This window comes from Mesoplodon mirus (genome assembly GCF_964341445.2).
Source record: "Mesoplodon mirus genome assembly, chromosome: 3".
Taxonomy (NCBI): domain Eukaryota; kingdom Metazoa; phylum Chordata; class Mammalia; order Artiodactyla; family Ziphiidae; genus Mesoplodon; species Mesoplodon mirus.
Genome location: NC_138978.1, coordinates 128,053,418 through 128,076,044, shown reverse-complemented (window position 1 = coordinate 128,076,044; position 22,627 = coordinate 128,053,418). Strand labels below are relative to the sequence as shown.

The 22,627-nt window shown below is 46.1% G+C and overlaps 1 protein-coding gene and 1 pseudogene across 2 annotated transcripts in view; one reads left to right on the top strand and one right to left on the bottom strand.

The window, feature by feature from the left end:
• Positions 1-22,627, top strand: part of LMX1A (LIM homeobox transcription factor 1 alpha) — a gene marked incomplete at both ends in the record, with an annotated part of 149,974 nt that overhangs the window by 72,066 nt on the left and 55,281 nt on the right. The gene's annotated exons all lie outside the window — the stretch shown is intronic.
• LOC309801129 (small ribosomal subunit protein uS10-like) lies at positions 3,829-4,285 on the bottom strand (annotated as a pseudogene). The gene has a single exon. The product of its transcript is annotated as a small ribosomal subunit protein uS10-like (transcript).

Sequence of the window (22,627 nt, the reverse complement as noted above, 5' to 3'; positions counted from 1 at the left end):
CTCAGCGGTTTCACAACTGTGGGCTATTGATCACCATGGCCTGAGTGAGAGGTTGATTTATCAGTGAAAACCCATTGCGATCTCTTGGGGGAAGACCCTTAAATTATGTGGATAGTTTAAAAGTCTGTAGAATCATTTATCAGTCAACAGGTAACTTACTGAACATACACTATTGGTTAGGTGGTATTCTGGGCAATATAGCTTCACTTTCAGAGGACAGTGCATTGTGATTTCACACACACACATACACATTTACACACATATGTGTGTGGTATTATTACTTATGGGTCCATGTGCCTGAGTGGGCGTTCTGTAACAGACAATCACTGTATACACATAAATGCAAAAATGCACAGTTGCAGCCATCATCCGTAAAGCCTGCTTTCTGCTCTGTGTGGAGCCACCCTGAAAGTTCCCTTGTCCTCACCTCCAGCAATCCTAGAGTCTCTTCTGTCTCCTGGGGATGGAGCTGGACTCTGTTGTTAAGCTCTGTGTTTGACATGTTTCCTGGCTTCCATGTTTGCTGTGGTCACCTCTTAAATCTGCAGACCTGAATCAGTGAACATTTAGGTCACCGGTCCAAGCAGACTTCAGCTCACAAACTGGTTGGAGGTTCTGGTCTGTGCTTTGGGGTTGGGTGTAGTTTCTCAGCTGCAACTTTTCAGTGGAGATGAGGGTTCAGGGAAGCCACATGCAAGAATCTTCAAGAACTAGAGTCTTGGAAATTTTTTAGGAAGTTTAATATCTTGTATTTGTGGATGAAAAATGTCACCTGCTATATCAGTAAACAAAGGATGTTGCAGCCATCAAACCATTAGCCACTGTAGCCGCCCCCAGCTATGCACCGTGAGGGGATTCAGGATGGAGGGAAAAGCAGGATGCTGGCCCTAGATAGTTAAGGTGCATATCAAACGAGTGATTTTAATAAGCCCAGACTTTTGCATCTTCCCATACATAGGAAAACGCTAAATTCATTAATTTGAGATGTCTGATTTCTCTTTAATTAATAGTAATCTTTTGATGTTCCGACTACCTGATTTTTGTTGCAGAAACTCCTATATATCCTGGCCCCTCCCTTACCTCCTCAGAGCAGTCCCTCAGAGCTATCTGAGAGACTGCCTCCCGGACGTAAGTTCTCAGCAAGTTTTCCGAATAAAACATAATTTAAATTTTAGGTTGTGCTTTTTTTTTTTTCAGTCAACACATCTTTCTCAGAGGCAATGAAAATGTTTTCTACTCCTTATCCCATTCACCCCTGAGAGAGCCCTGGAAGTTCAGTGAGAGTAGGAATTGTTATTCTGAGTTTATGGAGAAGGCCCCTAACAAAGAATCCCGTGTGAGGTCCCAGAGTTAGCAGGGGATGCTGGTGGGACTCTAGCCACCAGGGCCAGTTCTCCATATCTTGGAGTGAAGAGGTGCTTTCTCCTACAGGAAAAGTATTGCTCTCATGAAATTTGCAGAGTCCATATGTAAGGACCCCAATCTAGTCTCCGGACCTTAAATTCCTGTTCTCCACCAACTGTTACAAAAGGGTCCAACTAATACACGAATCCTGGGGTATTTGGGTACAGGATAAATGGGATAACATGGAGGGGGGAGGGGGAGGAAGGAGTGAAAGCTGTACTAAGTAACAGTGGAGTTCAATGACGTTTATGTTTGATCTGAGATCTATAAGCCTGCTTCCATACCTTTTGCCCTTTCTACCTAGCCTTATACATTCTGCAGCAAAAAACGGACTGGACCACAAAAACATGCCTACTAGTTTATCAAGCTGGCTTTCTACTTGGGTACACAAATGCTAGTAATACTAATGATAGCCATGGCTTTAAAAATAATACTGACAGTGGCATTTCCAAAAATAAAAAGAACTTCAAGTTTGAACTTTCACGATCCTGGTCATAGAAAGTCTACGACAGCATTGAATAAATGTAAGAGGTGTCATTTGAGGTGGAATGGTGAGACGTGGAGGTGAATCCCAGAACTCCACACCCTTCATCTCTAAGCGGTCAGCCTGCAAACCGCTGAGGACTGGCCTCAGAAGATGGCTCGTCAGAGCAGGGGGCTTTGGGGTGGGGGGCAGTTGTTCTTCAGGGTTGGGATCAAATTTAAAAGCACCACCATTTACCTTGGTTGCTAAGCCCTCCTGAGCCTGAAGTGAGGAATTCTGATTGGCAGAATCTGTAGGAATTTAGACAAGGGGAACAGCACGGAAAAACGGGAAGCTTAGGATGGGGACCCTGGCTGCAAAGCAACTCAGTGCTTCAATAAGCCCGAATCTGCTGAGAATACATTTTACGAACATGCAGCTAAGTTGGCTGCCTTTGTTTGGGGGTTTGTTAAGCATTATCTAAAGAATGCCATGGTTCAGCCTGCTCGGTGTGAAGTCTAATTCTTCCCCTTTCTGGAGCCACGGCCTGGTGTGTTCAATTTTTCTCTCTCCGTAGGGCTGCAGGCGCTCTGGTACTCCAGCCAAAAAAACACTCATATTTTAGCAAGCTTAGTCCCAGTCTGGTTGCCAGGCAGTAAAACGAGCACTTGCCTGCCCCAGGGAGAGGGGGACCGCGAGATGGAAAGGGGTCATGTAAACGGCTCACTCGAGCCCTCCCCCTAAATCTCCACTTGAGAGTCTTTGGGGCAGTTGATATGTTTATTGATGTGGAGAGACACTGCTGCATAGGCCCAAACTGTGGTCGTTTGTCAGAACTAATACTACAAATTATTTTTATTATTATAGAGATGCTAATCAGAGGATAAGTTTGCCCTCTGCTGCTTCTGGAGGGTGTTAGATACACTCATTTGACTGATGTGGTTCTGGATACGCAGCACGGACCCCATTTAACTAAAGGGCAAACTGAGGCATAAAGCAGCTGAGTTTCTTGCACTGAGAGAATAGATGAGTCAAACATCAGCATCCCGTTCCCCTCAAGGGAGGGCAGCATTGCAGGTGGAGTTCATGTATCTTCTCTCTGAGATCTTCTCTCCAGTTTCCCTGCGGTGCAAGAGGCTGCAGGAGAGATGCCCTCCAGTCCTGGAAATACTTCTCTGTGACTGATATTAAGAAGAGGGTGTGGGCTTCCCTGGTGGCGCAGTGGTTGAGAGTCCGCCTGCCGATGCAGGGGACATGGGTTCGCGCCCCGGTCCGAGAGGATCCCGCATGCCGTGGAGCGGCTGGGCCCGTGAGCCATGGCCGCTGGGCTTGAGCGTCCGGAGCCTGTGCTCCTCCGCAACGGGAGAGGCCACAATGGTGAGAGGCCCGCGTACTGCAAAAAAAAAAAAAAAAAAAAAAAAAAAAAAAAAAGAAGAGGGCACTGAGATAGGCCCTCTGGCTTTTCTTCCAAGTCTCTGCTGGAACAGGAAGCAGACTCGGGCCAGTGCTTGCTGACTGCAGTGCTACTTTCCAGGGACAAGACCTCTGCCCACTGGATGAAGTCCACACCCATTTATTTTTCACAGACCGTGGAGTTCCCGTCAGGGAAGAACCGAGTTCAGCCACGACTGGACAAGTCTGGTGAGTTTGCGACCCACAGTGGAAAGGCTCCTAGTTCTGGCCTGGAACTCACTGACACAGGAAAATGTACTGAATTCCCACAGGATGTACAGCTGGTGGTGGACATTTAACTTCCGAGCTCCTCAAGCCCAAATTCCAGAAGAGGCCCTCACAAACAGAGAGGAGGCTGCCTCCTTTGTCTCCTGCCTGGTGCTCTCGGGGCTGAGGTTCCCCGTGGGCCTCAGATAAAAAGACTCACGCCTCACCTTCAGGACCCTCGGCACTGGGTCCTCTTTAACACTCTGATGCCTTCCTCTTGGCCTGCAGGTGAGTTTTCTCTGGGTGAAGGCTTTTTAATGCTGAGCTCCCCACTGAGGGCCTGTGTACTGACTTTTTTTAAACAACTGATTATCAATTTATTAAAAATGTTGATTTAAGCATCTGCAAGGGTGACTTCAACCTCAACTCCTGGCTCAATACTGGTGGAAGCGATCTGCTTGACAATCTCAGGAGGCCTGTGCAGGTCAGTGAGTCGCCTGTGGATCCTCATCTGGAAACGATCCCAAGTCTTAGAACCTTCACCACCAGGAGTTTTCCTTGTAGTTATTCTCAGAGCCTTGGGAGGCATCCGAACCGGTCCTTTCACTTTGGGATTCTTTTCCTTCACAACTCTGATCAGGTCAACACATACCTTCTCCAAAGACTTCACGTTGCGGCTGGTGAGGGTGATTCTAATCTGGTGAATCGCCATGCCACCTCTGGCTCCACGGAAGTCTTTCTGGCATCTTTAAAAGCCATGGCTGTGGCGTGGCTTCCTGACTGACTTGTTCCTCAGTGGGGGTGAACAGCAGTGAGGCAGGGACAGGAGCTGGTGGCCCGAGGCTCTGCTGCAGTGGCGACCGCATCTTCTTCAAAGAGCCTGTGTACTGAATTTTATCTGGTCTTGCCACCTCCCATCCAACTGCCAGTCAAACCAGGAGGTAGTCCAGAATCGGATGGTATGGGCCAGCTCCGGGGCGTATGGAACCAGTGAGGTTTGGAGAGACTGCAGGTGAAGAGAGAGGACAGCAAGAGAGAGGATGCAGCAAGCGGGCAGAGAGAGAACACCTGTGGCAGGGAAATTCCTGTGTTTGATGAAGAGCTTGGCGTGATGGAGGTGCCGGGAAGAAGTGAGGGGATGTGAGAAAGGTTGCTCTGAAAGGCAGGAGAAACCTACTGCAGGAGAGCCTGGATTATCGTCACTTTTCATTCTTTCATAGAGGGGCTGCCGAGTGTCTCCTGGGTTCCAGGTGCAGTGTTAGATTCTTGGCATACAAAAACGAATAGGGCACAGCCACATGCTAGATGTTGATAGCTAGATGCCTCCAAGACAGTTAAATGTGGTGAGGTTATGGACCTCTCTGAGAATGTGATGTAAACTGGGACAGTAAGGCAAGGTGGTTTCGTGAGCGGGGGCTCTGCAGCTAGAGCCCCTGGTTTGAATCCCGGCTCCACTGCTGGTTGGTTCTGTGACCTCAGCAAGTTATTTAGCCTCTTGGTACTACTGTTTCCCCATCTTTAAATGGAGGATAAAAGCAATCTGTATCTCCTATGTAAGGACTAAATTAGCTGCTATGGGTTAAGCCTTTAGAATAGCAACTCGTGCATGGTAACCGACATTAGGTATGGTAGTTATTCCCAGAAATTCACATTAAGCACCTACACACAAAACCATACAATTTCTGGGGGGTTCATAGACCTCCTGATGCCCAATCATAGACCCCTGACTAAGAATCCTAGTTATTTCTTCACTTATGTCACCCAACCAATCAGAAGAAGCTGGATTCTTGCCCTGAAGGACAACAGATCCCATTCTTTCTCTGCCATTCTAGCAGGAAGCATTTTAGGTGCTGTGGGGTGCTGTGGAGGGTGGAGGTAGGGTGCACCCAGCAGAAGGATGAGACCTGCCTGTGGCCACAGTGGACGGAGGGAGGCAGATTCCAGGAATCTGAAGCCCAAAGAGGGCTGATGGAGCAAAGGAGGACTTGGGTGTTCCTGGCAGCCGGGTGCTTTGAAGGATTCACGTGGAGCAGTGACAACCCATGTTAGATCCGTCTCTGATCCGAACATACACTTGCCCGCGGTGAGAGGGAGTGTGAGATGAAGGAGACCCAATGAGTGACGTTATTCCAGGTCTGGTTACCCTGTTTGCGGCCCCTGAACAGTCTCCCAGACGCTGCCACGGCCCTGGAATGCCCCTTCCTGGGCGGAAGATTTGGCAGAGATGCCCTCTCGAATGAAGCTGGCACTCCTGGTTGTGAGCCCTGGCGGAGAGTGGAGGGATGGGCAGATGCCAAGACAACTTCATCGAGTGGACGTGCCACCCACAGAGTGTTTCTGACCCCCACCTCCTCCTGTCGCCAGCGTCTTGCCACTCAGCCCTGCCTGGCCTTCGGGATTCCAGCAGCCCCAGCAAACTGGCCACTCCACCCCGACTTGACTTGCAGCTCTTACCAATGAGCCGTGCAGGTCCCTTCCCCGGCACTCCTCATTCCTGTCTCAAACAGTCGAATATAGGTCCCAGAGCTGTTCCACAATTGCACCTTACTTGCAGCTCATTCGTACCCTCACCATACATTGCTAGGAATCATGAACACAGTTGTGGCATGCCTTGAATTTGGCTGATTAAAGATTTTAGTTCCCAAATCTTGGGCTCAGTGGAGGCCCTTACCTCTACCTTTCTATATCTCTCTACTGCTCAGTGCCCCGTTTCTCCTGAGGTCAGTTGGAGTTACCAACAAGAACGCTCACGACACCAAATGATGTGTATGGAGTTCCCACGTCCTTTGTAAAGTGTGCTCACGTGCGATATCTTACTAATATCATCCTCCGTCTTCAGTCATGAGTAAATGCTTTTTTCCAACCACTCTCTTAAGAGCTGAGGAATTTATTTCAACCATGGAAGCCTGTCATCAGTCACACTTTAAAAATCTTTTTGCTTTTCATGACAAATGTAGAATAACACTGTCCGAGGTGATTTTAGCAGCCGAAGTCAGGAGAGAGTGGTTATAACCTCCAGTTTTGAATCCTGTGTTCACCCTGGGTTCGAGCATATGGTTGTGGGACCACTGGCCATCCATCCTCTTTAAGTTACCCATCAAGGTGCATGTGCTGATTCTTCCTGGGACCCACGGCTGCATGCTGGGGCCGGGCTTTGCCAAAGACTGCATGGGGGAGAGTGGAGGGCGGCTGCCTCTTGGGCAGCGCAGTCTGGCTGGAATCTTTTTATGTTTCAAGAGCTCTTCATCAGCAAGGTTCTGATTTTAAAATGTCGGCAGGCTCTTGTTATCAGAAAAAGAGGGACTTGTCTTAGCATTAAAGACCTCTTGAAGGGCAGGAAAAGGCAGAGAGGGTTTTCCAGGACAGACTGTGACCGGGGAGTTGAAGTTTGGTGAGGAGAATCAGAAAATGCATTCTCAGGGCGTGATACTGAGTGCAGAGGAGGGGCCCTAGCAGGGGTATATGTGAAGGAAGGTATTGCGATGTGGTTAGAAGTCACCTGTAAGTGAGGAGACTGCGTCACCCCCGTCAGGTTTAGTGTGACATCCTTTGGCATTTTTTCCTGGGGTATTGCTCACAAATGCTAATGGGCAGTTGCATTGGGCTCTCTAGCAGAGCCCAGACTGCTGCTTGTTGGGGGGTGGAACTGTTATTCACACTTGCTAATGAATAACTTCCCTTAGTGTATTAACCAACCAAGTCAAACAGGTGACTGTGGGCACCTAGAAGCAAATTACTTGCCTGGTAGAGGCCCAGCCTGGGACTGAGATTGGGAAGACTTGAGTCCTGTAGCTCTTCAGTGGCAGTTTCAGATGTCAGTCTGGCTGTGTTTGATCAATGCGGAGGCTCACTGATTGGAAACCGTAGGGTTCCTTCCACCATTAACCCCAGGGTTCCCACAAACCCTGGTCTAGTGTGATTAAATTAAAAACTGAACTAAGACCCCAAACACTTCACTCTGGCAAGGTGACAGGATACTAGACCTCCTAAAAACAGGTAAGGAAATGGGAATTGCTATCAATTATTGAAGGCCTACTATGCTTCAGCCAGTGTGCTCTCTCTCTATGGTTGTATTAAATCCTGCCAACAACCTTATGAGGCAGGTTATCATCTCTATGCTACAGATAGGGAAACTGAGGCTCAGAGAGGTTAAGTAACGCACTCTTGCCCGTGAATGGGTCCCCACCAGTGTTTCACCTCTAGGGGAGTTTCAGTTTTTTGCCTCCATGGCACGTTACGTCCGTGACCGCCATGGCAACAATGCCATAAAGTTTCAAGGGACTTAGCAGCCCTGAGGCTGTGGCTGGAGACTGCGTCCCACCGCTCTTTATGAGGGTGGTGGCCATCCATCAGTCCCGCTGCCACTTCTGATTTCTGCAGTAAATACTCACCCCTGGAGTCCAGCTCTGGGAAGGTGGATTAGCTAAGGGTAGCGTAGTCATGTCTCAGTTCTTGGAGAGAATCAGCAATCAGCCCTGACTTCTCTGCCCCAAAACCAAAATCCCATGTTAGTTCAATTCAGTTCATTTTAATTCAATCTGACAAACAGTTAAGTACCTACTGTACTGTACATGGCTAGGTACTATGCTATGTACTGGGGATTTTAAAAAAAAAAAAGGAATATTGTTCCTCTAGGGACACAGTGTAGTGAGGGAGACAGATATAAGTTGATAGTTATAAATTCAGTGACATAGACCAAAGTAGATGTGTAAAGTGTTCTTAGACCATGAAGATGAGAGTGTAAATACATACGTGTGTAGAGGTCCTGAGGATGGGAATGGAGGATGGCCAGGGGAGGCCACAATTGGACCTGAAAAGTAGAGAAGAGAGAAAAAGTCATTCCAGGAAACTAGGCAGGTGCGCGCTGCCCAGGACTCAGGGGACTCAGGGCAGATACATCACCGTCAGGTTAGGATGAGATTACGCTCACTTAACCTCTCTGTGCCCAGTTGCTTAGTCTGTAAGATGGGTATGATCACGGTGTCTGACTCAGGGTGGCGATGAGGAATAAATGACTTCATCTAGCGCCTTGAGGAGTGTCTTGGGCATGTAAAGCTTCAGCGAGCGTAAGTTGCTAGTGCTTTTTGTTTCTTGTCTTCACGTGGTGCTACCCTGTGGCATCGCTCTGTGATCCTGTGTGTTCTCCCAGAGGTGCCAGATTTGTGGTCAGCAATCCGTTGAATGTCTTTTTGCACCCTCATCTTATTTAACTCTTATATCATCACTTAGCTTTTCTCATGCTTGTGCTCTGAACCACCAACTAGATGTTAGACTTCCCTGTGTAAGGAACAATCTATGTTTTTGTGATACTCATCACATGGAGTGACTCAGTACAGTGGGTGCTTAATAAATGCATATTTATTACAAATAAGGTAATGTATGTAATAAGATGCAATGTGTTTGGTGGGGGCAACATTCATATCAGGAGAGACAAGATAGCAGAATTAGGCAGGTAGGTGCTCATTGTATAGGAGCCCAGATGGGAAGGTGAGATTTGCCTCAGTGGACAGGCTCCAAAGGATCCCTGATGGGTTGACCTGCCTTTCTTGAAAAATTTCTCCCCTTTGAGTCGATTGCACTTCTTTTTTTTTAAATGAGATAACAAATTTCCTTTTAAAAAAAATTAATTAATTAATTAATTAATTTATGGCTGTGTTGGGTCTTCGTTTCTGTGTGAGGGCTTTCTCTACTTGTGGCAAGTGGGGGCCACTGTTCATTGCAGTGTGCGGGCCTCTCACTGTCGCGGCCTCTCTTGTTGCGGAGCACAGGCTCCAGACGCGCAGGCTCAGTAATTGTGGCTCACGGGCCCAGTTGCTTCGCGGCATGTGGGATCTTCCCAGACCAGGGCTCAAACCCGTGTCCTCTGCATTGGCAGGCAGACTCTCAACCACTGCACCACCACGGAAGCCCTCGACTGCACATTTGTATCTGCTGGATGAATGGTCTTTGTATGGACACAGAGTATCTCAGGACTTGCTGTTGGGGGGGCTTCTGGGTGGTATTGGGTTCCTATGAAGCTGTCAAGCAGGCTCCCTTCATTAGACCACACATGCTACTCATCCTTTGTACAGGGTGGGGGAATGAGTCCCTAGGCATGGCAGGTCACTCAGGGGTGGTGATGGCTTTACACATCCCTCCTCCAAGAGCTTGCTCAGAAAGAGGTCTCCATCAGCTGGACACAGCACATTTGGACTTGCCTAGATGGCTAGTGCACAGAATCCTCCTCACACACCCTCAGGGGTGCTCGTACCTGCGCCAGAGCAGTTAGTGCTGTGGCTCCTCCCACCTTGTGTCTCCAGCTGGGCTGGTGCAAATCCAAACCATGAAGTGCTCCTCCCAGGACAGATGGGAATGTGGGTGCAGTGCATAGGCTGAGCTGTAGAAAGTCCTCTATTTCCTCTCCCCGTGCTGCCAGGGATGTGCTTATAAATACCTCTCTGTGGGCCATAGAAGAATGTTCACGGAAGTCCTGCCTTCTTCACAGCCGTCACTCTGGGGACTTCCCCAGGGCTGCATTCACAGCTGAGGGCCTTGTCAGCCCCAGGCTCACCCTCACTAGCCTCTTCCTAAACCACACCATCAATAACTATCGCTCATATCTCCAGGCGGGCCCCTAACAAACTAGCCTGACTGCTCTGGGCCTCCTGGGGGCTTCTGCGTTTCTCTGTGCCTCTTATTTCACCACTCACCGAACAGTGGAACACAGCCAGCTCGCTTCCCAGGCCATCCTCATCCTTCCGCCCCTTCCTGCCATCACCTCTCCCCACCCACGCAGCCCCTGTCCTTCCAACTCCCCCACAGTGGTTTTCCATCTGTGCTGATGGAGGTGAGGGCTGTTGCACACTCTTGGGCCTGGGGTATGCACTTGTTTGAGCCCAGCGGAGGTGGAGACAGGCTGGATGGCAGGGGAGGGAGGAGTGGGTGAAGGTCCTTTCCACAGTTTGGTTGCCACCCTCACGTTGGCCCTGCTGCTTCTGATGAGTGAATGAGGCTGGTTGACGCTTTAGCCACCGGTGTAACCAGATCTCCCAGGGCTCTTGAAAAATGGAGTCCTCTTCAGCAGCAAATGTTTGCAATTAACTTTAACATATGGTGGAATTTGTTTTTGCATCCGTAAAGCATGATAGGCAGTGAGGGTCTGGCAGGGAACGCACCCAGCTTGTCACGCCCCGGGCTGAGCTGGTGGGTGGAATCTTTCCACTCGATTTACAGCACGGAGTCACTTGGTGAACTGAGTGGTCATCGATGGGTCAGCTGGGGCCCTGAGCCCTCCCTCTGGCTTGGTGCATCCTCTTCCTTCCAGGTGTTTCTACCTGCCCAGCAGCAGGGTAAAGTGTGGTTCTCTTCCTTTTTTTGATGGGGTCAGCAGCTGCTGGTCTTAGTGACCCTTGCTTCTTAGTTTTGGCCACTGTCTGGTTCCTGTGCTCTTGGAACACTGTGCCTTCTGCTGTTGGGCCATCCTGCAAGATCCACAGGCTTTGATCAGCATGCAATAGAAAACATAGGTCAGCTCTGGGACCAAATCCCAGGTGAACTCTATGACTTAGTAGGTATTGGGCTGCAAGTAACATGAAAATGAATAATTGTAGGTTTATACCAACGGGAGAGTGATTTTTACTTAAGCAGAAACTGGGAGGGATGCATTTCTTTGTTGGTTTGGCAGTTCAACCGTGTCATCCACAGTTTGGATCCAACCTCTCTCCAAATTCCTACCCTCTATCCTCCGTGTGTTGACTTCATTGTCCTGCTTGTCACCCAGTGCCTGTAAGGTGGCTTCACATCCTCATAAGATAGGGCCCAGAGTGAGAAGGAAAGGGCCGGGACTAGAGCTTTCTTCGTTGTTTGCCTCTGAGAGGAAAATCTTTCTTTGAAGTCCCCAGCAGACTTCCCCTTATATCACTTTGGCCACATACCCACCCCCCCCTCCAGGTTAGTCACTGGCAAACGGGGAGAGATTGGTCTGCCTGGCTAAGATCACTTGTGACTTATCCCTGGAACGGGGTACATTGCTGCCCATCAACATTGGGGTTCCCTTAGTGAGGTAGAAGTGGCAACTGGGAAGGCAACCACTGGTGTCTGCTGTGGTGCTCCTCCACTGGCAGAAAAGGCAAGGGTCACTGGGCTCGAAACTGCAGGAAGGGGAGAAGTCACTCCTGGGAAACAGAAGTGTGTGGGGTATGAGATGGCAGTGGTCCGCACCTCCCCAGGATTCTTTTGCATCTATCCTGCATGCTGGCCTGACAGAGTTCCTTCTACAGTGCTGTTTGTCACTGCTCAAAAACGTGTGGACTCCCATTTCCTGTGAAATAGAGGTCAGACTCTGATTAGCATTCAAGGCCCTATCTCTCTGGCTCAAGACGGCCTCACATCTTGCAGGAAACACACATTTCCTATTGTATCTCTCGATACTCCTCTGTGCCAAGCAGGTAGCAATCAAGCTAGTCTACTTTTTTACCTGCTTACCTCACCTTGGGCTTTTTGTCTCTGCATCCTAACTCACTCTAGAGTCTCCATTTGGCATGTGTGACACTGTAACAGGCCGTTCAGATTTTCTACGTATTATTTAAGGTTCTCGTTTAAGTCATCATTTCTTTGGAGAATACTGCCTTGATTGTCCCCAACTGGAAGTTTCCTGAGTCTTCTATGAGTTTCTGTAGCTCTTGTTTTCAGTGTACCTACATGAGCCACAGAGAGTGCCGAATGGGCAAGGATGACTTCATAGTGGCGTTTGAGGCTTGAGCTGACCCTTAAAGGCCGGGCAGGATTTAGTTTGCTGAGAGGACAGAAGCCATGCCACGTAGTTGAGGGGACAGGATGCAACTGTGAATAACACACCAGGGTCTTCACATTCCTGCTTTTGCCTCACCTTCAAGCATCTTAATACTTTCTCTAGGAGCATGTAAAATTGGCTCATGGCCACCATACTGGATAGCACATATATAGGGCATTTATATCATTGCAGAAAGTTCTGTTGGACAGTGCTTATCTGGAGGGTTGCCCGGGGAGGTGTCTAGTGGGGCTGAAATCCTGATGTCCTCTGGTGCAGGGACAGTTCCCACGTTTACTCTATTAGTTTGCTGAACTCTGACCTGGCAATCTCTAGTGTGGGGATGGGAATACAGAGCTGTACAAACAGGCCTTTGAGAAGCTGGTTCTCAGCAGGAATTCCCATGTAGCCCTGCTCCCAGCACTGGGATAGATAACACCCTCTGGAGCCAGTCTCCAAATTGAGAGTCCAGAGTATCTCACCCTCTTTTGTCTCCAACCCTCCAAGGGACTGAAGTGTGCTTAAAGAGGTAATAGGGGTAAATGATGAAACAGGAGATCCATCTCTGGGTAGCTCTTGGTGAGCCTTTGGTGGCTTAGCCAGGGATGAGGTAATGAGTCTAGGCTCTTGAAGAGGCCACACACCTGAGCTGTTGGGGATTTCTCTCTGTCCTGTTCTTCAACTTTGGGTCCAGTATATAGAAAGCATGGCTCCCTTCTGGAGATTCTTATTGCCTGTCATAGGGTCTTTGCAGTTGCTTTCAAAAATTTTCATAAAAATATGAAGCACATCTAGATAGCTAAAACCAGGCTATGTACACGTACATAAAACCTGGTACGTGGACTGTTTTACAAACTGTTTTTAGTGATATCCTCTCATTTGCTGCTGAAAACTGGTGACGTGGTTTTCATTAACCCCATTTTTCAGTTGAGAGATTCAGGCTCAGAGAATTAGTTAGCTTGACTGAGGTCACACGGATAGTAAGTGGTAGAATGGGGTCTCAAACTCATGCCTTTCAGTGCTCTTCCCACTACACTATCATTTCCCTTTAAATTATATTATAAAAAGACATTTAGCATCCCTTCCACCTTACTTCCTATTTGTACATATTGCAGTAGGTGTGGGAATATTTACTAGCAATCCTACTGAGACAGTAACAATCTCTCTCAAAGCCATTCCTAAGGCCTCAGTATTTTGCATGTTGTGTGAGGTGCAGGGCTTTGTTTATCCAGTCTCTCTGCTCACTCTTGAGCCAGCTGCTCCACCATTCATGACTGTGGCTTTAACGTTAGCCCAAGAACATCACAAGAAGTGTAAATCTGAGGCAAAGGAAAATTACTTGGATAGAATTACCATATGACCCAGCAATCCCACTACTGGGCATATACCCAGAGAAAACCATAATTCAAAAAGACACATGCACCCCAGTGTTCATTGCAGCACTCTTTACAATAGCCAGGTCATGGAAGCAACCTAAGTGCCCATCGACAGGCGAATGGATAAAGGAGATGTGGTACATATATATAATGGAATATTAGCCATAAAAAGGAACGAAATTGGGTCATTTGTAGAGACATGGATGGACCTAGAGACTGTCATACAGAGTGAAGTAAGTCAGAAAGAGAAAAACAAATATCATATATTAATGCATATATGTGGAATCTAGAAAAATGGTACAGATGAACTGGTTTGGAAGGCAGAAATAGAGACATGGATGTAGAGAACAAATGTAGGGATACCAAGGGGGGAAAGTGGGGAGGGGAGATGGTGGTGGTGGTGGGATGAATTGGGAGATTGTGATTGACATATATACACTAATATGTATAAAATAGATAACTAATAAGAACCTGCTGTATAAAAAATAAATAAAATTAAATTTAAAAAATGAAACTATAATTTCAAAAAAAATTAATAAAGCCCAAGTTTTATCAATTGTCATTTAATCAACCAAGCAATCAGTCAAAATAAAAGTTACCTCAAAAATCCCATTTAAGGAAAATTACTTGGCATATTCATTGCCAAATATTAGTGCTTTGATTTATGTGGTTTTGACTTAAGCTTGGCTCTGCTTTTGATTAGATCAAACAATCCAGAGTGGTCCAGACTTGGGCTCCTTTCAGTATGACTTTCCAAGAATTCTACCTCTAGCACCCAGGAGGCTTACCTCGCTCTAAGTTAAGGCCAGTTCTTACTCCATGTGTGTGCTGGGTCCCATGGGATACCCACTCCTTCAGCTGGATGTTGCTCTAGCATGTCTCCCCTACCTCTGACGTCCATCCTGAAGATTCCCCTCATATCACATCATTCCTGTCGGCAAACATTCCATAATTACTCCCATTGAAACCATCCTAGACCCTATGTCCCCCTCCAGCTATCACTCCCTTTCTCTGTGCTATTTCACAGAACTCCTTGAAAGAGCTGTTTACTCCTGTGTCCCCATGTCCCCCACTCTACTGCACCCCTCCCCCGGCCATCCACCCTCCCTCACCACATTGCCAAGCCCAGTGGTCAGTGCTCAGTCCTCATCTTCCTGGACTTGTCAGCAGCACTGGATGGGTTTCATCCCACTTGTTTCCTTGAAACATTCCCTTCACTTGGCATCCACTACACTTTCCTGTTCTTTCCCCTGTCTCCTGGTTACTTCTTCTCAGTGTCTGTCTCTTCTTACCTGGAGTATTTAAAGAACCTCCTATTGGCTTTCCTCCTTTTGACCTTCCCCTCCCTACACATAGCTCTCAACACAGCACTGATAGTGATCCCATTAAAACTTCATCCTTATACCCCAAAGAATTGAAAACAGGAAGCCAGTCAAGTTCGTGGACATGCATGTTCATAGCAGCATCATTCCCAGTAGCCAACAGGTGGAAACAGCCCAAACGTCCATCAGTAGATGAATGGATAGATAAGTGTGGTATATCCATTCAATGGAATATTACTTAGCCATAAAAGGAATGGAATACTGACACATGCTTCAACATGGATGAACCTCATAAACATGCTAAGTGAAAGGAGCCAGGCACAAAAGGACACATACTGTATGATTCTATTTATATGCAATATCCAGAATAAGTATATCAGTAGAGACAAAACACAGATTGGTGGTTGCCCACGTTTAGGGTCAGGGGAGAATGGAGGGAGGAGAAACTGATTAATGTGTTAAGGGGTTTTATTTTGGAGTAATGGAAATGTTTTGGAATGAGGTAGAGGTGGTGCTTCTACAACACTGTGAAGGTACTGAATGCCCCTGAATAGTTCCCTTTGAAATATGTTACGTGAATTTTACCTCAATAAATTAAAAAGGAAAAGAAAAACTTCATCCGGCAAATCACTCCTCTGCAAAACACCCTCCACTGGCTTCCGGAGAAAAAGTTGAAGTCCCCACTGTCATCTGCAAGGTCCTCTCTGGTCTATCTAGCCTCTCCCCCATAACTTCTCCAGTCACAGCTCTTACCACTCTACCCCTTGCCCACATCATCCAGGCACACTGGACTCCACGCTGTTTCCTGCTTCTACCCCAGGGCCTTTGCACCTGCTATCCTCTCTGCCAGGAAGGTTCTTCCCACAGGTAGTGGTAAGGCTCACTTACCTCACCAGCTCCTTCAGATCTTTGCTCAAACATCAGCTACTCAGTGAAAATTACAACTCCTCACCCTGGCACACTTCTCATCCTCTTTTATGCCTTCCTTTTAATCTACTGCACTCATCTGACATTCTATTTGGCGTCTGTTTGTTTTCAATCAAATGTAAACTCCAAGGGCTGGGATTTTGCTTGGTTTGTTCACTCTTATATTTCTAGCACGTAGAATGGTGCCTCGATATCAGCAGCTAGAATCGTAGGCACTACAGTTATTTGTTATATGTGTGAATAAAACCTTTTCCATAAGGATCTATAATTTGAGTTTCCCAACTTCCTTTTCAGTATTTGCTAGTTGTGAAGACCTTGTGTCCCTTTGTGAGGAATGCTGCAAAATTCATTATTTTTTCCCCAAGCGTACCCATAAATTAGGTGGTCATGACCTTTATGTTGTTTTCTGGTTGGTCAAGATGTGTTGTGGTGTATGTTCCCCCTCTTTTTCTCTTCCCCTCCCATGGCTGCAGTTTGGGCAAAGAATTTTTTTTTTTTCACTGGGCTACTGACCTGTTCTTAGAGGGATTCAGCCCACGACTATAGTCTAGGTAGCAATATGTTTCAGTGACAATAACAATTACCAAATGTTCTTCCCATGTGGCTCTTCTTGGTACAGTTGGGATGGAGGTTGATGCTAGTATATGCAGCTCCTTCCTCACAGTGAAGAAATAAGCAGGGCTCGGAGAAACACTCATGTTCAAGTGCAAAATAATTCTTGCCTTTTCCTTAGAAGTCCCTTCTTCCTGGTGGACTGGGGCAAGGTCTACAGGCCTTTTGAGAGGCATCTTTGCAAAAGCTTCTCTGCCTACTCCCTTGCCCAAATAAAACACAAACCCCTGTCTTTGTGCCTAGTTGAAGTAATCTGCCTGGCATCCAGTGATAAAGGCAGGCATTTCTCCTGTAACCGGCATGAGGTCCCTCCAGCCTTAGGTTTTGGCTTGGAAGAACTGGTCTTCAAATTCCTAATTGTCCTTAAAATTCTACCTGGGAACCTGGAGTCTCTGAGAAGCAGGGAAGTGGTGGACTACTTTATTAGCATCCTCCCTTTGATCCCTTCTTATAGACTCTGAGAGCTCACTGCCCTAAGTGGAACAGAGACACCCCTAAAAGCTCATGTTCCCTTCAAGACTTCCTCTGGCTTGGGGACACCGTAGCTGGTCATTATTTTATTCCCATGGTAGGGAGGGGTTGTTATAAATTATTTTTTTTAACTTCTGACTGTAGTATGCTATGAAACCAAACTGGATCCCCAATCTAAGGGAGTGGGTATGCACTCACATCTGTCCACATAACTTGTACACATAACTGGTCACTGTGATTCCAAGCCAGGAATCCTGTTTCACAGAGATTTTTGTGGTTCTTTAGCTCCTCATGTCTGTCCCTGTTCTCTAATCCTCTGAATGGGGCTGGCTGTGGGGATCAGAGCCATATGAAAGGCATCCAAGATGAAAATTATATCCCAGACTTGCACACGAATATTGTGGTTGGGGTGGAGGTTTGCTGGCTGGTGCTGCACACTCGCCACTGTTCCTCCTGGCTTTTCTGTTTTTCCCCAATTCCCACTCGCTTGTTTCTCACACAAGTTCCAAGGCTCTTCTGGGTTAGACCTGGCCTGGGCCTTTGATCTCAGTGCCTGGGCTCTCTCTCTCTCAAGAAGTGGAGGGCAACATCTGGCCTTTCCTTTCTAGGTATAATATTTCAGTAGAGTTTACTGATATTACAATATAGGTGTAGATGAACCTCATTCATCTACCTCTACCTTATCTGGAGCTTGGGTTGATAATGGTGGTTGATGAGCATTGCCTTGTAGTCACATAGACTACATTTGTAAAGTACCATCCTACCATTTGATTAGGCAGCCCTCAGAGCTAAGTTAAACAATGATACAATGGATCTTTGGTGGGTTTTAGCATTGACAGACTTGATTTGAATCCTGCCCCCTGCCCCCAATTACTAGCTGTGTAAAGTTGAGCAAATTACTTAAACCTTCACAAGCTTCTATTTTCTCATCTATAAAATGGGAATAAGTTTTGAGCAGATGAGTGACATGCTCTAATTTAGTTCTTAATGGGATCACCCTGATTTCTTGTTGAAAATCAACCTGGCAGGTGGCAAGGAGAAGCAGATGGTCCATTTAGGAAGCTGTTGAGGTAATCCAGGGAAAATATGATGGAAGCACGGCGCACAGAAGGAGTAATGGAGATAAGTGATTAGATTCTGGTTATACTTTCAAGGTGGAACAGAAATGGCTTGTTGACAGTTTGAATATGAGGCGTGTGGTAGAGAGGAGTCAAGAATGATTATGAGATGTTTGTCTTGAGCAACAGGAAAGATGTAGGTGCCGTTCATCAACAGAAGAGTGGAGACTGTGGTTGGTTGGAGCAGATTTGAGTAGGTGGGAAAAGATCAGGAATTCTACTTTAGTTTGAAGTTTGAGATTTAGAAATTAGAAATCCAAGTGAAGGTACTGAGTGGATATATAAGTTCAATTTAGGAGAGTGATCTGGGGTGGAGATAGAAATTTCAAAGTAATTTAGCAGATACATGATACTTAAAGTAATGAGATTGGATAAGATCACCAAGGACAATGAGTCTAGGCAGAGAAGGGGATGAAATATTTCTAGGTTAGGGAGATGAGGGAAACTAGAAAGAAGACCAAGAAGGAGTGACCAGTGAGATAGGAAGAATACCAGAGAGTGAATGGTCCTGAAAGCCAAATGATCCCAATGTCAGATGCTGCTGATGGGCTCAGTGAGATGAGGACTGAGAAATATGGAGGCCATGAGTGACTTTTACAGGAAAGTTTTGTTAGAAAGAGTAGAATAAGTGCCTGATTGGATTGGCCATAAGAGAGAGTAGAAGGAGAGGAACTGGAGATAGAAAACAGAAGTAGGGGCTTTCCTGGTGGCACAGTGGTTAAGAATCTGCCTGCCAATGCAGGGGACACGGGTTCGAGCCCTGGTCCAGGAAGAACCTACATGCCACAGAGCAACTAAGACCATGCGCCACAACTACTGAGCCTGAGCTCTAGAGCCTGCGTGCCACAACTACTAAGCCTGCGTGCCACAACAACTGAAGCCTGCAAGCCTAGAGCCCCTGCTCCACAACAAGAGAAGCCCCCGCAATGAGAAGCCCATGCACCGCAACAAAGAATAGCCCACCCTGCTGCAACTAGAGAAAACCCATGCACAGCAACAAAGACCTAATGCAGCCAAAAATAAATAAAATAAAATAAATAAATTTGTTTTTTAAAAAAGAAAACAGAAGTAATTTCTTTTTGAATTTTTTCTACGAGGTTTGTCAAGCAAATTAGGACATAGTTGGTGGAGGAAGTAGGATCAAGAGAAGGATAATTTTTTTCCTAACACTGGAGAAATTAAAAATATATATATTAAAATGTTTACAGAGAGGGAGAATATATGACATAGCTTTTGAGTAAGCCTGAAGTGGTGAAGTCTAGTGTCTAAATGGAGAAGTTGCCCTAGATAGAGCTTGGATGGGATGAGGAAGTCCTTCATATAATACTTAGCTTCATATAACTGTATCCTGACTACAGTGGGTTAATTAAAAAGGGATTTTATTTTTCTCACTGAAAGGGAGTCAAGAAGTAGGGAGTCCAAGGATGGTGCAACTGCTCACAAAAGTCTTCAAGGATCCAGGCTTCTCTTCTCTTGCTTTGCATCCTTAACAGGCAGCTTTCATCCTTTTGGTACCATGATGGCTGTTTCATCTCCAGATGTTATATTTTAGTTCCAGACAGAAATAGGGAAAGGGTGAAGAGCAAAATGTACACACCCACTGAGGCTGTCTCATTTCATCAAGAGAACAATAGCTTTTCCAGAACTTCCTGCTCATACCTCCACCCCCAGTAGAACCCCATGTACTGCTTCACGTGGCCACTCCTAGCTGCAAGGGAGCCTGGGAAGGTGAGATTTTCAACTGGGAACACAGTCACCTAGATTTTGGTTACAGGAGGTAGAGTATGAACAATCATTGTGTCTTCCAGTTTTTTTAATTAATTTTTTTTTAATTGTGGTAAAGTACACATGACATAAAATTTACCATCTCAACCATTTTTAAGTGTACAGTTCAGTGGCATTAAGTACATCACATTGTTGGGCAACCATTACTACCATCCAACCACAGAATTCTTTTCATCTTTCAAAACTGAAACTTTTTACCTATTAAACTATAACTTCCCAATTCCTCCTTTCTCTACCCACTGACAACCACTATTTTACTTTCTGTCTTCATGAATTTGCCTACTGAGGTTATCTGAGTGAAATCATATAATATTTGTCCTTTTGTGACTGGCTTATTTCATTTAGCATAATATCCTTATTATGTTGTAGTATGTATCAGAATTTCCTTCCTTTTTAATGCTGAATAATATTCCAATACATTCCAAAGTATGTACCACATTTTGTTTATCCATTCATCTGTTGATGGACACATGTGTTGCTTTCCCTTTTTGGCTATTATAAGTAATGCTGGTATGAATATGCATATACAGACATCTTTGCTTTAAATTATTTTGGGTATATACCTAGAAGTAGAGTTGTTGGATCATATGGTAATTGTATTTTTAACTTTTTTATGGAACTACCATACTGTTTTCTGTAGCAGCTGCACCATTTTTCAGTCCATAGTGCACAAGCATTCCAATTTCTCCTCACCAAACTTGTTATTTTCCACGTTTGATAGTAGCCCCCCTAATGGGTGTGGTGTCTTCCAGTTTTTAATGGGTGAGGAGAGAGATGAAGGATAAAAAAGGGTAAAATGTTGAAGGGTAAAAAGAAAAAAAATAAAGTATAGAGATAAAAACTGTCTCCCTTCCATTGGGTCATACTTTGTTGAAACCTTTCTTCTGGAGCTCTCAAGACACATGGAGTCTAAGTCAAAAGGAAAGCAATGCAATGTTATGGGAAAGAGGCTGCATCAGAGGTTCAGGACACCTGTTTTTTGGGGTTTTTTTTACTCTGGGCTCCACCACTGCTGAATTTTGGTGCTGTTATACACCAAAAATGCCACACCCTGCTGTGATGCCAGTTTTTTGTGTGATGAAGATAATAGAATCAGATAATAAAATCTGACACCCCACCCCCTTTACTTCAGAGCTGAGATGTTACCTAAGATTGCATATGCTTTGAGATCTTTGAACTAAAGGCATTCTGGAAATTCGGATTATCCGGAGATATTTTCCACCCCTCACATGGAAAGGGAAAGTTCTACATGGTGCTCCCTTTGGCTTTTATGCCACAGTGGGAGATTTTTACTCAGATGGTCAGTCAGTGTTTGTCTTTCCTTGTCTCCCCTTCGCCCAAGAGTGGGTGATCCTTGAGGAGAAATATTACAAGTGAGGAGGAGGAGGGTAGTAGTAACTGGCAATGTTTTAAACCAGGGGTCCCCCCCCAATCCCTGGACCACGGATCAGTGCTGGTCCCCGGCCTGTTAGGAACCAGGCTGCACAGCAGGAGGTGAGCGACGGGCAAGTGAGCGAAGCTTCATCTGCCGCTCGCCATTGCCCCCCTTGCTCACATCACCGCCTGAACCATATCCCTCCTAACCCCATCGAGGAAAAATTGTCTTCCATGAAACTGGTCCCTGGTGCCAAAGAGGTTTGGGAACCGCGGTTTTAAACATTATCATGTGCTGGTCACACTGCACCAGATGATTTAGAATATCATCACTGGTCTTCAGAATACATCTAGTTCCCAATATAATGCAGTTGATATCAGTTGGTTCTATGAGGAGCTTTGGATTGTGACAATATGGCTTTTTCTTTTTTTTTTTGGACATATAGCACAGTGGTAATAATGAAAAGTGATGGTGACAAAAAGCAAATGGGATTCATGGAGAGCTCGGTGTTACCCCTGCTGGGATCTCAGAATCTTTCCCATCAAAACATCATCAATAATGTCCTTGTCCTTCTTACTATTAATACACACACACACACACACACACGCACACACACACACACACACAGAGCCCAGGAAACATACATTCTTTGTAAGCGTATACATTATATTGGCCACGTGCCATCCAGTCAAGCCAAAAATTGTGGAACAATAGGAATCTGTGCCCAGAATATCAGCTAAAAATACCTCATTCCCTCTGCTCTGTTCTTTGCTGGGTATGTTTAAGAGTGTCCCAGGAGGCTAATGAGGATGAAGGGAAAGGAAAACTGACATTTTTCAAAGGAAACCAAACCTTTAATTCCCTAAAAAGGAAACATGTATTTTCTGTATGTCTGTTTTATGTTTCTTGCCATTTTTGCATGTCTGTGTGACAATATGGAAAGTCTGTAATATAAATCGTGCCACCTTGGCTTGGATTATTGGAATCCATGCTTTTACCGCAGTCTTTTGCTTCATGGCCTGACTGGTAGACAGCTTCCCAGGTTTCGGCAAAGAAGAGGGAGAGAGGAAAGCAAGAGCTTCTAAGCAGGAGAGGCTCACTGACACACACTGTCTGCTCATTCAGCTGGTTAGGAGACTACTTAAGAGCCTGGGGGACACATTTCCATCCCTAGCTGGACCATGTTATAACCTCTTTTATTTCTTTTTATTTCTTTTTTTTTTTTTTTTTTTGCGGTACACGGGCCTCTCACTGGTGTGGCCTCTCCCGTTGCAGAGCACAGGCTCCGGACATGCAGGCTCAGCGGCCATGGCTCATGGGCCCAGCCGCCCCGTGGCATGTGGGATCT